Source organism: Peromyscus californicus, unplaced genomic scaffold, assembly GCF_007827085.1.
Source record: "Peromyscus californicus insignis strain IS unplaced genomic scaffold, ASM782708v3 Scaffold_18__1_contigs__length_77618521, whole genome shotgun sequence".
NCBI classification, from domain to species: Eukaryota; Metazoa; Chordata; class Mammalia; order Rodentia; family Cricetidae; genus Peromyscus; species Peromyscus californicus.
In genome coordinates, this window is record NW_026294480.1 from 31,529,065 (window position 1) to 31,544,970 (window position 15,906).

The window sequence follows — 15,906 nt, forward strand, 5'->3', positions numbered from 1 at the left end:
CAAGAAATTCTATGTGAATCGATCTCTTATTGATATGAATAATGGTACAAGATGTATAGACTATCTCTCCAACAATTTTCAAATCTCCTGTAGTCATATTGCAATCTCAAGGAACACCTTTGTGGCAATGACCTCTGGAAGGAAGAACTGTGCAAGATAGGGTCATTAAGAGTATCTGGCTGCCGGGCGATGGTGGCGCACGCCTTTAATCCCAGCACTCGGGAGGCAGAGCCAGGCGGATCTCTGTGAGTTCGAGGCCAGCCTGGACTACCAAGTGAGTTCCAGGAAAGGCGCAAAGCTACACAGAGAAACCCTGTCTCGAAAGACAAAAAAAAAAAAAAAAAAAAAAAAAAGAGTATCTGACTGGGTGGTGGCGGCGGCGCACGCCTTTAATCCCAGCAATTGGGAGGCAGAGCCAGGTGGATCTCTGTGAGTTCCAGGCCAGCCTGGGCTACCAAGTGAGTTCCAGGAGAGGTGCAAAGCTACACAGAGAAACCCTGCTTGAAACAACGCCCCCCCAAAAAAAAAGAGTATCTGTGGTGTTTTCTGTAAATTATAACTTAAAATCTAAAGTTCTGACTCATAGCTAACTTCATAAACAAACAGAAGGAAACATTACGTTCATCTGGCAATCATTTTCACCACTGGAGAAACATGAATGACTCGGAGGAGATACCAAACATGTTACTGGTTCCTAAAGTCTCAAGAAAGTCATTTTTGTATGAGGCAAACTCCTCATTTAAATGAAACAGCTATCAGGAAAATGTAACCCTCTCTCCCTCCCACTCCCCGAGCTAGCTTTGATTAAAGGGCACTACCTAGTTACAAAAGCATTAACCTCATGTTATGACAATCTTTATCAAGAAAGTAGTCTACCCTGGCACCTCATAGAAGCTTCCACGGATGCTGGCTGCAGGAAGCCTCTGCATCCAGACTCTTAAACAGAACATGACTGCATCCATTATTCTATAGAAGAGTTCTCATACAAGAAGCTGGGTTAGCATCACTGTACATGGGCTGGGAAGACACTTAATAGAATTTATTTTGTACCTGAATGTGCCTACAAAATCTACAAGAGTATTATCTGTAGCTTGGAATGAAACAGATTTCATCCTAGATTGTTCACATATCTACTTAATCTGGCAAAATTCTGACTCACTGTTTTTCACAGTTGTCTTTTATTTTCATGCTTCTCATCCTCCCACTTTTCTTATGCTTTACTGAGTTCCAGCATTTCTTCCCAACCTTGCTTCATTGTCACATTCCTTGTTATGTGTACCTGGCTCATGGGATATTGTGCTTTACCTTTTCTACACAGGCACCATTCTATTCCTTAATATACTGAAAATACTTAAAGTCAAAAAGTGCAGTGATTAAATACTTTCCATCTTTTCAAAGAATTCCAATGATAAACCAAGTTTTAAGTGACTGTAGTTGTACCAGGTCAGCTTTTATGGAGGCATTATGTAGAAGTGCCTACTGGATTAGCCTTCCTGATTTTGTGTTAATCAAGCTCATTATCTTCATTTGTACTTGAGCTGAGCTTCAGAGTCCCTAACCAGGTTTCAGACGTATGAATCCATAGCCACTAGCTTTCTAGATGAGCCATTCTTGTCTGTAACAGAGATATGGTTGTCCCATACTTTCCATGCCTCTGATGCCGCTGTCCTAGCCTGCATCCCTGATTGCCTTCTCCCACTTAAATTCCAATCTGTCATTCAAGGTCTACTCAAGGTGTATGGTCTCAGAAGTCTCTACTGGTCTCTCTTACTCACTGTATCATCTTCCCACAGTGCCCATGACCTATTGTTGCTCTCTGACTCATGTAGAATTCTTCCCTCAACTTAATAAAACTTTTGAGGTGAGGGAATTAGTTACTCTACTTTTCTAAGCTTTATGGAGTCTGGTAAAGAGCATAGTGCTTTAAAACACTAAGACTAATGCACGGATGGGAGGTGGTGGTACGTGCTTCTAATTCCAGCACTGGAGACTGGGGGTTGGGCAGGTCAATGGCAGGAAAGGTTGGTGAGTTTAAATCCAGCTCAGACTATACAGTGAACGGGAGGCTCGCCTGAGCTGCACAGAAAGAACCTGTTTCAAACAAATCAAAATAAATACATGGCAGCAATACTGATTCCCCCTTTGCTCCTTAATATTAAATCAGGCAAATCTTTGCCCTACTTTGCTGGTAGGATTTTCTTCATCTGCTAAGCAACCTGCACTCATACATGTTTTTCTGCTTAAATGAAGAGATCCTCTTAGCAAATAAAGACCTGACTTTCATGACTAATGTCCTCTGTGCTTTCCTTTATACATTATCATCTCTTGGCTCTCCACCTGTACTCTCGGGGTCAGAGAGAATGGAGTATTTGAGCATACCTCGTTCTTTCCCACCTACGCGATTCCCTTGTCTCCTTCCTACATCTTTTCTCATTTTACCTTTGCATAGTTAGTTGACTTCCTTTAGTCCCTTAAAGGCTAATTCCATTATTACAACCACCATCTTTTTTGTCTTCATCTGGACCCATGTAAATACCCTACACCACTCAACTGAAACAAATTTCTGTTCGTTGATTATCATTTTCTCTTAGTTTTTTTTTATTTTTTTTATTTTTGTCAACAGGATTTCACTATGTTGCCCAGGCTGGCCTTGAACTCAAGTTCTTCTTGCTTTTTCTCTCTTAGTGCTGGGACCATAGGCATGTGCTATTACATGGATGTTTTCTCTAAATTTCTCTCTCTCTCTCTTTCTCTTTCTCTCTCTCTCTCTCTCTCTCTCTCTCTCTCTCTCTCTCTCTCTCTCTCTCTCTCTCTCTGTAAGACAAGGTTTCTCTATACAGCCCTGACTGTCCTAGAACTCACTATGTAGAACAGGTTGCCCTAGAACTCACAGATATATGCCTTTCTCTGCCTCTCAGCACTGGGATTAAAGACACATGCCACGACCAGCTAAATTTTTTTTTTGTGGTTGGTAATTACCACATGTCTGCTAACATGCATAAGGTAAATAGCTGCATCCAATTTTGAATTTCAACCAATGTTTCGCTATTATAACTCCAGACAGCTAAATAAATGAGAATTGCATTCCCAAGAGGTTTTGGACAATTAACATTTCTGCATCAAGTTATACTTCAGAAGACAATTTGGATACTAAAAAAAATTAGTTATCATTCCAGTTCAAGTCTGTCTGTCTATCCATCCATCCATCTATCATCTATGTATGTATGTATGTATGTATGTATGTATGTATGTATCTATCTATCTATCTACCTACCTACCTACCTACCTACCTACCTACCTACCTACCTACCAGTGTAGACATTTTCTGAAGAATCCTACCTATAATTCAACCTCTGCCCTGGTAGAAATCAATATTGAATGTAATTAACTACTGATGGAAGAGTCCTGTTATCAGCTATACATTTGTTTTACACTTCAAAAATGGGGTTGCATTTATATTTAATTTTGGAGGACCTGGGGAACAAACAAATCTGATGATAACAGTAGCAACAAAATCAGTGATAGTGTAACTAAAGCACAGTTCAGAGTTCCCCTCTCAAAGCACAGAGATTGGAAGACCTGCTGTGTATATCTGATTTCTGATCCCGACTCAGGGAACAGTGAAAAACTGGTTCAGCACTCTTCACTATTCAACACCTCTGACAGTTGCAAATACATTTGGCTTATTTCTACAACACTAAAAGATAGCATAAAAGCATATTAACATATGAATTATGTATCATAGACTATCAGAACAGACTTTGGTCCTAACCAGAACAGTTAAAACATAAATGTAAAAACTGGGTGTGATCGTGCATACCTATGCAGCTCTTGGGAGGTTGAAACAGAAGGATGAGAAGCCCAGCTTGGGCTACTGAGTGAGAGCCTGTCTTATAAAAGAAAGTAGGGAGAAAAGGAAGGGAAGGAGAGATGGATGGAGGGAGGGAAATAGAGAAGGTTATTGGGAAGGTCATAGTGAGTGAGGGTGGGAGAAGGAAGAGAGGGAGAGAGAGAGAAAGGACAAAGAAAAATGAGGTTATGTAGGAGAGCATCTATGCCCAATATGGACACAGAAAGGAAAGGGTTACGTTTCATGTTCCTAATTTTTAGGTATAGATTAACTCTAGACTTAAAGAAACTCTATTTTTCCTAAGCATGAAAAAAAATGGAACCATGAAAGTCAGCATTTGTTGGTCCCTTCTGGTTTATGAAATATTGCCATATTCTACTGCTTGACCTCCATGTTTAATGGTTTCAAAATATGAAACAAAGCTGGTTTAACTCTCAGCCTCAATGTGTTCAGCAACAGAATTTAGCTTATCTAAAATTCACCATCAACAAGAATAAGACCATTTTCCAGCATCAGCCCAGATATTTCACCGAGGATGGCGGTTCCCGAACAGTCGCTCATCTGCGTCAGCAGCCAACCATTCTCAGGAACTTTCCACTTCCCTTCAGTTGTAACTTTGAGGAAAAATGAAATTCAGATGTTATACCTCTTGGGTTACAGTTTGTGGACATGGTCGTTTGTAGTTCAGAGCCCGTGCTCTGAACCACTAACATTGTCCATCTAAGAACCAGAATTCTCTGCTATTCTGTTTCCAGATGACACCCAGTGTGCTTCAGTCGGAGTTGGGATCTCTACCCATTCTAGTCATTCTTAACTGTTCTGCAAGGTGAATGTGGTAACTAAGCGTTAGGGAAATTAAACAGTTTTTTTTTGTTTGTTTGTTTGTTTAAACTGGAAATCAAATCTAGAGCCTTGTACATACTTAGTAAGAGGTCTACCAATAAGCCACATGCCTGGCTTTTAGTAGTATTTCTGAGAAATGCCAGGGATGCCATTCCATTGCAAGTTGGCAGAACTCTAGATTTTGTATGTATGGCCTCATCTGATGCAGACTTCTTCCTTAATTTCTACTCACTGGGGTGGCTGTTTCTTCACTGCCAACCCAGCACCATGCATTACTTAGGTTCTTTGTAACTATTCAGAGAAACACTAAATCTCAGTTCATCTTCAGGATCTGATGTGGAGCAAGCTGATTATACTGGAGCTAAGAAATGGAGACCTCTTTTTCTGAGATGAGTAACCCATGCTGGTCTCAAACTCACTGCAGAATGCCGATGCTCTTTAACTTCTGATCTTCCCACCTCCACATCCCCAGTGCTGGGATTACCTTCATGAGCCACAACTAATTCAGAATAGGGATTGAACTCCAGGTCTTATGCATGTTACATAAACACTCTAGCAAATGAATTATATTCACAGCCCAGAATTTTTTGTTTTATTATAAGTTGTGTATAATGAAAGTTAAATGGAGGAATGGATTGATCCTTCTTGAGACACAGTTCTCTAAAGCCCAAGTGCAGTAGATTTATTTACTGTGGAGGCTCCTGTCTGCACTTCTGAACATGGCATGGAAAACAAATGTAAAAGTTATGTGGGCTAGAGAAAACCAGTTGGTTTAAGGGTAATGATGTAGTTTACTGGAGTCCTTTTAAAAAATATGTTGGCTGAGACAGTCTCCTAATAACTGGAGATTAATTATACTCTTTAAAAACCTCAGCCTAGGTGAAAGGATTTAGAAGTGAGGCAATGTGGTAAAACTGAGGATTATACTTATTTTCCTCGGATCAAGAAAGCCATGGGTAAAACATTGTAGGTATGTGCTTTCTCATCTTTTTTGCAACCCAAGATGCAGCTAAACATAATTATATTTAAATAGTTTTGCTCTATTATTTCTATGACTGTAGGAATTGAAGTACGTTGCTATGTTTTCCATTGGATGACTGAATCATAAAGCTGAATTACAAATGTTGCTCTTAGATCAAATAAAGGGTTTGTAGACTATAGCTGGGCAAGGCCTCTTGCCAACTTGGGTTCAATCAATCTGGAGTGGAGACCACACTCTGTGAAACCTTCTAGCTGTGAAACATACACCAAGTGTCTAATCCTGAAAGGGTGACTTCAGTTTTTATGAATCTGCTTACAAGTGGCAGTTTATATGTCCTCTGAAGATCCTAGTGTATTTCAGCCTAATGGATTACATCATATTACTAAGGAAAAACAGACTAGTTTTTACCAAGAGAAACATCTTAAGCCTTCCTCTGTCACTCAAGCTTCTTCCAGGTTTGACAGCATTTTAATTTCATTTTCTTTCTTTTCTGTGGTGTTGGGGGTTGAATGCAGGATTTTATACACATAGGGACCTGCTCTATCCTTGCAACACACTCTTACTTCTTACAGTTATTATAGATTCAACATTCTAGAATTCTTACTTCCTATTTTTCCCTTACCCTTTTCTCTAACATTTCTTGAAAGTCTAAGAGATGGTTGCCACACTTTCTGCTTCCTGGTCACTTCCCTAGAACTAAACATTAAGTTGGCATGTCCCATTACTGAGAATTCTTACCAGCTTACATCAGCCAAAGGTCATTTGCCCCCAGCTAGTTTGTGCAGGTTATAAGAGGAACAGAAATTGCCAAGAAACTTCTGTACCGAGGTAATAACTGAAATCTTATTAGCCGTCATGTGTTGTTATCTAGATGATATAAGAGCTAGCAAAGATTAGAAGTTTATACTGGAATTAAAATAAGTTTGAGGGGTGAGGGAAGGGCAATATGAGTAGAGAGAGAGAGATTCTGCTTTACTGACTGATTTCCATTTTTAGACCAGGAAGCAATTTGTTCTGATTCTGCTCACCCTAGAGAGGCAAGTTTCCTTCCAGGGTGGTGGAAAGATGCAGGAAGGGGAATAACCATGGCAACCTGCCCAGCTATGTGGGCCATGATAGTATTGGGGCCCCAATGTCCTGGCCTAGTCACTAGGTTAGTCAGGGTGGTCCCTCCCTTTCCCACTTCCTTGGCTAGAATGCTGACTTCAGAAGAAGGATCATTCTCTCTCTGTAGGGAGTCTGAGAGTGTGGGGAAGATTTAAAGGAGACCAGAGGTCATTCTGACCAAACCAAATAGCAGGCCTCCACACTGAGAACAGAGAGTGACTGTCTGTTCTAGCGTGAATTCAAGGAAATGCACAGGCTTTCTTAGTACTGAGTACTAGAATGATTAACATTTTCAGATAGGTGAATGGTGAATCAGTTGTGATTAAGAAATTCTCCATCTGCTTTCAGTGGTCACAAAGACACCGAATTCAGTTGTTCAGGGAGCAGAAACAAATGGACAAACAGAATAAAGCATTCTAAAGATGTAGATTAATTTATCTTCCCAGTGTCCCTAAGCACTATTGTTCTTCCTCAGCTAAGAAAGCAGAATCACTGAGAGGTTACTCTGCGTGCTCAAGGTCGTTTTACCAGCAGGTGTGTGGATGCTTTCAACCACTACTCAACTGTGCTGTGTTAGCAGAAGGACAGACAGCAGCTAGCGTGTGAGTGCACATGCTGCTAGCCCTTTAAGATACCCAGCGTCAGCTGGGCAGTGGTGGCGCACGCCTTTCATCCCAGCACTTGGGAGGCAGAGCCAGGAGGATCTCTGTGAGTTCGAGGCCAGCCTGGTCTACAGAGCCAGATCCAGGACAGGCACCAAAACTACACAGAGAAACCCTGCCTGGAAAAACAAACAAAACAAAACAAGAAGATACCCGGCATTATTTATTTGTAGCCCTCAGCAGGACTTCGGGCTTTGTCTCTAAGAGGAGACCTGATAATTTGCTTCTAACCGACATGGCTAAACCCACTAGGACATCTTACCATGATTTAGGTTTCCCTTAAACACACTTATCTGTTGTGAACACTAGGTCATCTAAAGGAGACTTGGGCCGGCCTCTGCAGTTCAGTCATAGTGCTAACTTTATCACAATTACAACATCCGGGGAGAATGAAAAACAAAACAAAACACCAAAACAGAAAAACCACATCCTGCTGCTCAGGTGTTTCATATCGCCAATCTGCTTCCCATTCTAATTCTGTCCAGTGTTGGAAACCTTATATGGTAGGTCAGTTACGTAACCCCCCAGGCCAGTCCTCTAGCAAGCCTTCCAGTTGAGGCAACTTAGGGCTCCAGCGAACTCTTTTTTTTTTTGGTTTTTCGAGACAGGGTTTCTCTGTGTAGCTTTGCGCCTTTCCTGGAACTCACTTGGTAGCCCAGGCTGGCCTCGAACTCACAGAGATCCGCCTGGCTCTGCCTCCCGAGTGCTGGGATTAAAGGCGTGCGCCACCACCGCCCTTCTCAGTGAACTCTTTCCAGCAGCCTTTTCACACATTCCAGCACCCTGGCTTTGTCTTTAAGAAAAGGAACGATTCATCGCGCAGTGGAGGGAGGAGGCAAAGAAACACGTGGTGTTGCCAAGCTTAGGCTCAGACAAGGAGAGAAATGAAGGAGCAAGTTCCTCACGGTCTCACCAGGAGCCGTTTCCCATAATGCTTCCTGAGGGCCACAAGCCACCCAGCACGCCATGTTTTCCTGGTCTTTTAAGTTTTAGGTGACAGGGGTACGGCTGAGCAAACCAGATCAGCTGGTCAGCAGCCCCCAGAAGCCTTTACACCATCACCATGCCAACAAGTATCTTAAAAGCAACACCCCTCACCCCCAACAAACCGACCAAAATCCATCTAACCCCTGGAGTAAGACAAGAAGCAGGCCTAAGAAACAGGAATTTAGACTTTTAGTTTAACCCTTAAAATTATAGTAAATCTTTAGCAGAAGTGCAAACTCTGAGCTGGGTGTCGTGGTGCGTACCTATAATTCCAGGACTCAAAAGACATAGGCGCCTGGTGGTGGTGGCGGTGGTGGCGGCGGCGGCGGCGGCAGCGGCGGCGGCGGCGCACGCCTTTAATCCCAGCACTGGGGAGGCAGAGGCAGGCGGATCTTTGTGAGTTTGAGGCCAGCCTGGTCTACAGAGCGAGCTCCAGGAAAGGCGCAAAGCTACACAGAGAAACCCTGTCTTGAAAAACCAAAAAAAAAAAAAAAAAAAAAAAAAAGGAAAAGGGGGGGGTGGGGAGGAAGGAAGGAAAAGAAGGAACAACGAACCTCTGGTTTTCGTTCTTTCTTCACAAATCAGCAAGGCCGGAAAACAACGCAGTGGTTACCTTACCCAGCCTTCTTTATGTCGACCTCAGCTGGAGATAAGCTGCGGTGGTATCAGTATCACCAGCCCCATAAACACCTATGCGCTAGAGGCAGACAGAAGACATTCCCCCCATTCCTCTACAATCTCTCCCTTCTGGCCAGAGTTAAAATGGCATAGCTTGGTCAGGTGTGGTAGCCTCTACCTACAATCCTAGCCCTCATGGGGCGGAGGCAGGAGGAGGATGAATCTAGACTCAGGTGCAGAGTAAGACCATCTAATCCGGGCTCAGTGGCTCGCCAGGCATGGCCAAGGTCCTGCCTGGGCTCCTTCTCTAGAACTCCAGGGGAAAGAGGGAACATACCAGCCTAGGAACAAACAGTTTCTAGGGAAAAGATTGGACCAAAGGGCTGCAGTGGGTAGTAGGGAGAGAAGGGGTTCGTTATTAGTAAAAAAGCAGAAGAATCCAGTGAGCTTTAGGACAAAGTGACTAAGAACGCGGAAGAAATGGTCTGGGTCTGAAATAACATGTTCCAAGAGACCACCACATCTCCTTTCTCAAGGGGTCTTGCTTATCCCACCTTCTGGGTTTCGTTCACTGTAACATTGCTTTTCCCAGATACCAAGCTGTTTTCCTCAGGAAAGCCGGAATTGCCAACACTCCTAAATTCTCAAGCCAATAAATTCCTTTCAGCACTGGTGTGCCGCCCTGACTTAGTTCAAGGGAGTGGAGTGGCAGACGCCTGGGTAGGTGGGGTGCCTGGTAAGAGGAGGGCAGCCTAATCCAGGTCAAGAGAGCACCATGACAAGCCATTTGGTAGCAGCGAGTCCCGAATCCCGCCTAGCCCTTCCCTTCTGAACAGCCAGTCAATGCTTCTGGGTACAGAGCCCAGGCCTCAAGATTGTAAGAAAGATGCATTATACATCCCATGAGAACCATTTCAGTAGCTTTCTCAGGTATCTCCAAGACGTTTTGGCAAATTTTCTGCCACTACCTAGGTTGGAGTTGTACATACCTCGGTCCCCCTCCGTTCTCCTGCTTTGCCTTATTAGGGCCAGAAATATTTTCATCAAGTCACTTTATAGAGCAACAGCACCATTTACTATTCATGAAGTTGCCCCCTCCATAATTTTTAAATCTTTCCATGTGTCTGGAGTCTCGTTCCTGCTCTTCTCGGTTTACAGAGTAGCTCCCTTCCTTCCAAACACAGGCGAAGAAGAAAGAGGAAAGGGTGTGGGGGGTGCCTGGGTGGAGATAACATCCAGCTTCTTTAAGTGTTTTTAATCCAGTTAAATTTCCCTTTGGGTTCAAGCAGCTCCCATCTGAAACCTGCTACAGAGCTGAATTCCAGCCTCTGGATGAAGTGAAGAAGGGAGCTAGCAGAAAGAAATAACAGAGTCAGCTCTATGCTGCAAAGAAAACCGCTGTGTTGACGGGGACTCCAAGGTTTTAACTAACACATTTTTTCCTCCCTTGTCTCGAATTCTTACTTAATCCTTCCAACCAGTTTACAGTGGGCAGGAAAACAGCGTTGAAACGCTTCGGGGATTGAAAACAAGTTTGTTAAGTCGCCTGGGCAGATACTTTCCTAGGAATGCTAGTGTAAGACAAAGTTCACATTTTTAGTGACCTATGTTGTCAGTCAGCAGAAAATAGCTCCTTAGAGGCACAAACCACGTCCAGCCTTTGTCACAGGGCAAAACCGAACACCCTTCAGCAGTTAATTAGGTGGTCAGCGGCCACACCGGCGTCCTCCCTGGGATGTCCCCAAAGCCCTTAAGCTCTCCGCGGACACGGACACACACACACAAAACACACACACACACACACACACACACACACACACACACACGCACGCACGCACACGGATGGGCTCTTTAAATGTCACAGGATGGGCGCCTGGAGTCCGACCCCAAAGGTAAAATGCATTCCTTGGAAGCATTCCACAGATGTCAGGCCACAAAACCGCTGCTTTCCCCCCGGAGTACACGGTCCCATTTGTAAGATTTCCCCCACCGCCCAAGGTCTGCAGCCAAGACAGGGGTGGGAAGAGAGGAGCCAGCAAAGGAGAGAAGGAGATCCGCAAACATGGAGCCAAAGGGAAGGAGGATGGCAGAGCTACTCACGGGCTAGCTAGTGCCTCTGCGGAGCCAGCATGACTTCCCCGTGCCCGGAGCCTCTAGGCTGCAGCGCAGAGGACGCGGTTAGCCCCGCTTAAATAGCCGCGGGCCGGGAGCCTCGGTGCCGCGCGGCCACTCCCGGGGAGAGAGATATGGTTCTAATCAGATGCTGGCAGCTGAGGACTCCCCAGGAATGTGGCGGGATGTTTTTGCTGCCTGGGCTTGGTAACTCCCCCTCAACGTGCTACGGAGTCTTCCAAACTTAACTGTTTATTAACTCGCCTTGCAGCCACGGAGACCGGTGCCTTCTGCGCTCCGTGCGCTCGCTTGGCCAGCTGGGGGCGATCGCAGAGACCCAGAGAAAGGACTGTGCACAGCCAGGGCCAGGAGTCCCACACTAATGGGGGCCCCGGGCAGGGTGCACATAAGGACAGGAAAGGGAAACTCTGAAAGGGGTGGGATCCACTAAGTTGCATTTCACAGATCCGTTCCCTGGATTGCCACTTCAAGTGGTGTGGCACGCGAACTCATCCTAAGCCGCCTGGGGCCTTTTGAACAAAGAGATGCCTTTACTCCTGACTTTCCCTACATTTATGGTGGGTCCCAGGTCCGATCTGTCCTTTCTAAAGCTGAGCATGTGACTGGATTGTCACCTTTAAAGAAATCAGTGTCCCTTAATTGCAGATGTGGACGGGCTTAAATAGGATGGAAACCTATGTGTGCCCGTGTAAAACAGACATGCTTATATTGAAGTTTAATACCGCGCATACACATGCAAGACCATATTCTCACCGTGAAACTGGCCTAAACGAAACACTTTAGCATAAATCTAATGATCTACATTTGTGATATAAGCAAGTTGTATTCTGGATTTCCTTTCAGTGACTACCACCCACATGACTTTGTCTGCTAGTTTCTATAGCATTAAAAAAAAAAAAAATTCCTACATGAAAACCTTGGGATATCTCCCGGCGGTGGTGGCGCATGCCTTTAATCCCAGCACTCGGGAGGCACAGGCAGGTTGATTTCTGTGAGTTCGAGGCCAGCCTGGTCTAGAGAGTGAGTTCCAGGAGAGGTTCTAAAGCTACACAGAGAAACTTTGTCTAGAAAAACCAACAAAACAAAACAAAAAACCCCTTGAGATATGAGAAGAAATGTTGAAAACTGTCTCTATCAATGCTCAACTGTAGATGCCAGGCAGAGCGGACCCCAGAGACCATATGGAAGCTTGCAATTTCTTTTCTACATATTTTAAAGTCAGGGACAGTTTCAGATATCCATAGAAACAGTGGTGCTTTTTAAGGACGTAGGAAATCACGCTTTGGGAAGGTCCCCTCCACCTCCCCTTTTTTTCTCTTCCTCTCTTTGCTTTGTTATTTCATTTAGTCCTTTTTTCTTAGACCTCTTCTTGTCTGTTTTCCTCCTGCTCCTCCTCTTCCTCCCTCTCCTCCCCATTCCCCCGTTTGTTGGAAGCAGAATGTACGGGCTATGAAAACGACAAATTGTCACTTGGATGTAATGGGTTATTGATTTTATTGAGTAAGCAACACAATGGATTTGAATTTTACCACTGAAAACCCAGGGTTCAAATCGGGCTTATGGCGCACCAAGGATGTATTTTGTGGTCCATGCCTAGCCCCAGCTGCAAAGCCACTGTGTAATTTGAGGTAGCTCAATGTGAGTGGCAGTTTCTGCTCACAAGTAGGTCAGGCTTGGAACAGCCCATGTGCAGGGAGAGCAAGGGACATGGAAGAGCACAGCTGGCCAGTATGCTGCCCCTCCTGACCTCTGCATTCCCTCCACATCTGGGTATGCACAGTACAGGAGGTGGTACCAGCAACTTCCAATATTCCTCTGAGGTAATTTTCTATGATTGTGTTTAAAAAAAAAAAAAGACTTTCTGTGAATGACAAGAGGTCTGCCTTTTAGTTCCGTGAATACATAACACTTAGGTGAGTACTTTAAGTCAGCTTCCTCTGAGGAGATCACACTTTGTGTCTAAAATCCAGAAGTCTAGAGAAACGGTTTCATTTCAAAAGACTCAGAAATTAGAAAACATAAAAGGCAGTTCATTCAAGCAAACCGAGGCCTGGATAATACAAAAGAAACAGGTCTCCAAAAAAACATGCATCATTTCTCAGCTTGGAAGTGCTCACCCAAGCCTGTATCTTTATCAATATAGTTCAAAAACTGTTTCTAAAATGTGTTAACTTGGTTCCTAGTAAAAGGAAGCGATTTGCCTTAGAAACCAGAGAAAGAAAAGGCTTCCATCTGCTCTGAACCGCAGTGTGAAGAGAAGATTTGGGCCCAAATAGCTCATCTGTGAGCACTGGTCTCAACGTTACCGCTCAAAATGGACACCGTTGTTTTATACAGACATCTAAAGAGGCAGCAGTGAGGACTCCGGTTTGAAGTGTGTTTTTATATCTCTAGGGTGCTGATACTGGTCTTGGCAGTAGTTCAATGTCCTGCTCACATTATGTAGGGGGGGAAAAAAAAAGAAATAAAAATAAATTTAACTCTTTTTATCCCAGGAGGTGCTGTTTCCTGTCCCATTTACGTTGCTAACTTTTCAGTCAGTCTAAAATGAACATGTCCTCCTAAGGAAAAGCATGTCAAAGCCCACCCAGAGGTTCAACTGTGGACAGCATGATGTTTTTTTTTATCACCACCAAAATTTGTTTAGAAAATTAAGGTAGGCAAAAAAATTTAAATGCAATGTTTTAAAAACCACAGTGCCCACAGAAACGATTGTCGTTTGCACAAAACCTGCTTGTGGTGGGGTGGGGTGGAATCTGGACTGTGCTCCCAGCCTAGAAAGGGGTAGTTAATCCCGTGACAGCTTGCTGAAGAATGCATGGTTTATTATTAAAGTAATCTCTTAAGATTTTCCTGGAATGTGCTTTCACAGCAGCTCTGCCTATACAGGCTCTCCTATGTATGTCTTTTCTTCCATGTTTAAACTGCTGTTGCCCAGGTCAAAAGTCTAGTCCTTTCTCTGCTATATCTCATTCCTGCTCTTTCCTCTGCTGCTCAGGCCTTTCTTAAACTGCCCATTTTGAATCTTGCTCTTTTTCATGAACTGTAAATCGTACTTCGGAAATGGCCTCAAGGAGATTGTACACTTTGATGCTTGTTGAACACATAGACATGTTCCAACCAAACAAATCAAGCTTGGCAAGATCAGATATGTCTGTAGTCCTACCTACTCTGGAGGCTGAGGCAGGAGCATAATTAAGTCCAAGAGGGAAACAATATTGGTCAAGAATTGATTGAGAGGTGTCTGGTAAGAGCGCCCCCCCCCCTCTTCTTTTCCATGTAATTTTTTTTAAAATAAGGGCTTTCAAGTGAGAAAAGGGAAAGAAAGGAAAAAAAGAAAGACTGTCGCTTTCATAAAACGCCCCTTTGGCCCTGACTGATCCTGGGTATTTAACACTGCAGAAAACCAGATCCCGTCAGATTCAGCTGCTGACAGGGATGGCCAAATATCAGGAGTTTGTCTTTGTTCTTATGACCCATTCATCCATCCATCCACACATCTATCCATCCATCTCTGCTCTCTCTCTCCTTCCCTGTCTTGCTCCCCTTCTCCCTCCCTCCTGTCTCTCCATCCCTCCCTCTTCTCTCCCTCCCCCCTCTCGGATAATATTCTCTGAAATTTGGAAGGTGGGTTATTTTGTTTGCTTTTGCTAGTTTTTGTCATTTCTTTTCTTCCTTACATCATCCCTTGCAATGCCACAGAATTCAATCTTTTTGCACGTGACACGTAGTAATAATGAGATTCTGATGTAGAACACCACAATGCTTGGGAAAATTGGAACACCAGGAAGTGAGGGGCATTTCAATTTAATATTGGGCCAGCAAGATGGTGCTGTTTGCAAAGCTTGACAACTGGAGTTCCATCCCCAGAACCCAACATGATTGGAGAGAACCGACTCCTAAAAGTCGTCCTCTGGATGCCACACACATGTGCAAGAGAACACAAACAAACAAACAAATAAATAAATAGACAAATAAATAAATAAAAATCAACATATTACATATTTCTATAACCCGTCACACCTTGATACCTAAACACTTGTATATAATGACAAGTAAGGGGGGAAGTACTTTAATATGAAATATCACTCAGATAAGTATTGTCTTATTTAGCAAGCAAGCTGATTTATAAAAAAATAAAAATATATTTAGCATTGCAAATAAAAGGATAAAATGTATATCATTCTGCAAGAATACAAATAGCAACCACTTACATGGCCCTCTGTCTTATGGAGAAGAATCTGTGCACTAGACATAAAACAAACACAATATGCAAGAATGCTAATTTCCTTATTGTTTATAAGAATAGGGAGCCAAAGTGCATCCATCAGCAGGAAGAGATTAAGTTATGAATCATACACATTGTGGAATCATATGTAACCATTTAAAAGAGCAAACTGAAGCTGAATCTTATAGTGTAGAATCTTTTCTATCAGGTTTTGTTGAGTGAAAAAAAGCAGAAACTGGAAAGAAATTTTAGGAATTTCTATTTCAGTGACACAAAATGCAACACCTATATGTGTGTCACATGTAGTCTGTGTTCATGTGTGTTGAAGACTATAAGGGGCAGGAAACTAGGCTGAGATAGATGTTGCCAGAGCTCTGGTAGAGGGGGAAGTAGTTGAGGGGAAATACAGGGGTAAGAGTAAGGTACAAAAGACAAAGAAAAGAAAATTGTCCACAGACAGAGATGCTTTGGTGCATCAGAGTGAACTGTAGATGTG

The 15,906-nt window shown here is 43.4% G+C and overlaps 1 protein-coding gene across 4 annotated transcripts in view; it reads right to left on the reverse strand.

Annotated features, from left to right (window-relative positions):
* Positions 1-11,496, reverse strand: part of Dab2 (DAB adaptor protein 2) — a 55,246-nt gene extending 43,750 nt beyond the window's left edge. For 2 of the 4 annotated variants that reach the window (XM_052743205.1, XM_052743203.1), the window contains exon 1: positions 11,150-11,377. The gene's annotated coding sequence lies outside the window, so the exon portion shown is untranslated. Of the gene's footprint in view, positions 1-11,149; positions 11,378-11,410 lie in introns of those variants that run through there. The other 2 variants (XM_052743204.1, XM_052743206.1) reach the window with 2 other exon arrangements.
* Between the last annotated feature and the right edge of the window lie 4,410 nt (positions 11,497-15,906).